The following is a 3860-nucleotide window of genomic DNA, read 5'->3' on the forward strand; positions in this document are numbered from 1 at the left end:
CTAGTGTGAGGGACAAACTCTTATTGTGCTCTGTGTCCATCTCCACATTGTCTGTGTGCTGTTCACTCCAAAAAACCTTTACAGCAGCACTTCTAGTATGATGTCACAAGCACATGGAGGGTCAATGTAAGCAGAATGGTCCCTGTACAAACAGTCCATTGGGAAGGCTTTGGCTCCACCACAGTGACTCCGAGGGCCCAAGTAACAGATTGCAAATGCAGCTGTGAAGGTATGTTTTTGGGGTTGAATCAGACAATTGCAATTTTAATAACTACATATGTAGAATGCTTGTAAAAATTGCTAGACTATCATGCTCCCTGTTTATCTCAAAAACTGGTGACGAGTTCCCTTTAAAATTTGAAAGGGGGTGCTGTTGCATTTGTGTCTACAGCCAGCATTTGCAAAAAAGCAGTACTGTAAGTGACAGTTTGACACAAACAACTGTGTATCGAGAGTTTAAAGAAGGCCGTTTACTTCTAATGATCTCTGCAGCATTATATAATGTACATATGATAATATGCTATGTATACTAGGAGCCTCTTTAAGATATATGCTATATGTGATCGACTATCTGCAGATGATTTCTATGTCTAATGCTATAATATTCTATAGGTCTTAGTGATCCCTTCGTCATCATTGAGCTCTGTCCCCATCATATTTTCCCAATGGTGAAAGGTCAACGAACACAAGTTTAAGCTAAAACTTTACACCCAGTGTATGATGAGCTGTTTTACTTGTAAGTATATGAGTAACAGTTTTCTTCTATTTTAAAGGGAAAATGTCACTAAACTATTATAATGTACTAGCTGATATACCCGGCTTCGCCCGAGTTAATTTGGTACTGGTGTTTATCTGGTGTTCACACGGAAAATCTTATGTAGTTGTGGTTACTTTAGAGATACCGGAAAAACATATGTTCACCATTTTGCATAGTTCTCTGCGTTACCCAGGAAACACCACGTGGAGGTAACCATGCAACGTTTCCTTTATATAAAATGACATCAGGAAGTGAGAGAATTAGATTTCATACGTAAAATTTGCACGCTAATTCTTTTGCACTTAGAATTGAATAATTGAGTTGGGACCCATTAGCTTTTCCTATTTATGACATAATCAATGCTCGTGCCAAATTTCAGGTTTCTATGACATTGGTAAGTGAGAAAATTACATTCCGTACATAAAATTTGGACGCTAATTCTTTTGCGCATAGAATTGAATAATTGAGTTGGGACCCATTAGCTTTTCTTATTTATGACATAATCAATGGTCCTGCCAAATTTCAAGTTTGTATGACACCGGAAAGTGAGAAAATTACATTCCGTACGTAGAATTTGGACGCTAATTCTTTGGTGCTTAGAATTGAATAATCGAGTTGGGACCCATTAACTTTTCCTATTTATGACATAATCAATGCCCGTGCCAAATTTCACGTTTCTATGACACCGGAAAGTGAGAAAATTACATTCCGTATGTAAAATTTGGACGCTAATTCTTTTGTGCATAGAATTGAATAATCGAGTTGGGACCCATTAGCTTTTCCTATTTATGACATAATCAATGCTCGTGCCAAATTTCAGGTTTCTATGACATTGGTAAGTGAGAAAATTACATTCCGTACATAAAATTTGGACGCTAATTCTTTTGCGCATAGAATTGAATAATTGAGTTGGGACCCATTAGCTTTTCTTATTTATGACATAATCAATGGTCCTGCCAAATTTCAAGTTTGTATGACACCGGAAAGTAAGAAAATTACATTCCGCACGTAAAATTTGGACGCTAATTTCTTTGCGCATAGAATTGAATAATTGAGTTGGGACACATTAGCTTTTCCTTTTTATGACATAATCAATGCTCATGCCAAATTTCACGTTTCTATGACATTGGGAAGTGAGAAAATTACATTCCGTACGTAGAATTTGGACGCTAATTCTTTGGTGCTTAGAATTGAATAATCGAGTTGGGACCCATTAACTTTTCCTATTTATGACATATTCAATGCTCGTGCCAAATTTTAAGTTTCTATGACATTGGGAAGTGAGAGATTTAGATTATGTACGTTAAATTTCGATTCCAATTCTTTTGCGCTAGAATTGAATAATCGAGTTGGGACCCAATTACTTTTCCTATTTTGGAGATAATCTATGCTTGTGCCAAATTTCATGTTTTTACGACATCGGGAAGTTGGAGAACTTTTGGCGAGTCAGTCAGTGAGTCAGTCAGTCAGTGAGTCAGTGAGTGAGTCAGTGAGTGAGTCAGTGAGGGCTTTCGTCTTTATATATATAGATGGGTAGCTGAAGAGAGATAATTTCAGTGATGTAATGATTATCTCTGAATTCACTTTCACTCCCCCGCAGCAAGCCTGCAAATAGCCTGTGCACTGTATTCTAATGAAGCATCTAGGAGTCTCCTGTGGTGTTTGTCAGAGTTTAGGAGTCTGGGGGATATATTATAATGCAGAGCACAAATTGTTTGCAGGTTTACTGCAGGGAGTGAAAGTGAGTTCAGATATAATAATGACATGACTGGAATCTGGCTCTTCTGCTTTCTACTCATTATAGTAGCTGCAAGGGAGTTTTCATTGTTACACATTCTCTTTATGGACCATGTAAGGAGTCTAGAAGTGCTTACTCCATGACCCATGCTCCACCTACGTTATGGTTTACCCTACATCTGAATCCCATAGGCTAAAGTGCAATGCGAGGCAGATGAGGGCTCTTAGAGAAAGCATGGTTTTATTTTTCATCTCAGCATTGTTCCCTTATGTAAATGTAGTTCCTGTTGCTTATATGGCAGCGATATATTCTTCAGCACTCCCTTAGGAGGGTCCCTTTCTAATGGCACAGATAGGTTGTGCTCCTTTCCCGTGAAGCCACAACTCCTAACCGGAAAAGTATATGTAAAATAAGCTGCGTGCCCCTGATATACTGTAATGTCTTCCACAGCTCAGTCTCGTCAGAGCAGTGTCGGAGGAAGTCTGCCTGCATTGTCTTTACTGTCATGGATCATGATTGGCTCTCCACTAATGACTTTGCTGGTGAGGCTGTCCTTCCCATGAATGTCATCTATGGATTAAATCGGCCTCATATTACGGGTGGTGTGAAAAACGTCCAGCCCACAGTCCTGAAACTGACAAGACCTAAGGCCAATGGTAATGTGATATAGAAGTGGTGTTCAATGTCAAGACACTGGGTTACAAGCAGTACATACTCGCTGTAGCCTGACCACCTCTAGGTACAGTATCTGGGTCTTGCTGTAAGTTGAATGTAGAAAACGTCTAAACACTAATGTTTCCAGAGATCAGTATGACGACGTACAGTACATTTTACATGTGGGATTACAATGTTTTATATCTGTATTTTACACTGAATTAATAAAATGTGAAATAAAAGAAGTCTACGTCTCTGTATCCAATATACCGCACCATGAAGGTGACTTCAGTGCTTCGGGATGCAATCTGTTCCCATAGGTAATAACCATATTGGACTTAAGAAACACTACAAGATTTTTCTTTTATTGGTCCAATTCCCTCTTCCTTACCCCCCACTTACCGGTATGCCTCAATGTGAGTTTCTCAGACTTGCATAGAGCCTAACTTCTGGTCCACATGGCAAACGCAGTGGGATTTGGGTGCAGAGTCATGTGATCTGCCAGCAGCCAGGACTGCAGTTTTTAACATTAGAAAGTCCCATCGACAATCGCGAGCAAAAAGTGGGTGTTTACCCTCAATAGTAAAAGTATACAGATCGCATTGCACATGCATTTACATGGGAGTGCAATTTTCTTTTTGCTTTCCATAGAAAATAGGACATCAGTGCAAGTGCAGCGTCCCATAGGGTAACTCAGGACACAGGGCATTC

General features: G+C 39.3%; 1 long non-coding RNA gene across 1 annotated transcript; it reads left to right on the top strand.

Annotated features, from left to right (window-relative positions):
- Positions 1-696: 696 nt before the first annotated feature.
- LOC136610604 (uncharacterized) lies at positions 697-3394 on the top strand. Its single transcript, XR_010790123.1, has 2 exons — positions 697-736; positions 2946-3394. It is a non-coding gene; the product is annotated as an uncharacterized lncRNA (long non-coding RNA).
- Positions 3395-3860: the final 466 nt, after the last annotated feature.

The sequence above is a fragment of the Eleutherodactylus coqui genome, chromosome 2, assembly GCF_035609145.1.
Source record: "Eleutherodactylus coqui strain aEleCoq1 chromosome 2, aEleCoq1.hap1, whole genome shotgun sequence".
Taxonomy (NCBI): Eukaryota; Metazoa; Chordata; class Amphibia; order Anura; family Eleutherodactylidae; genus Eleutherodactylus; species Eleutherodactylus coqui.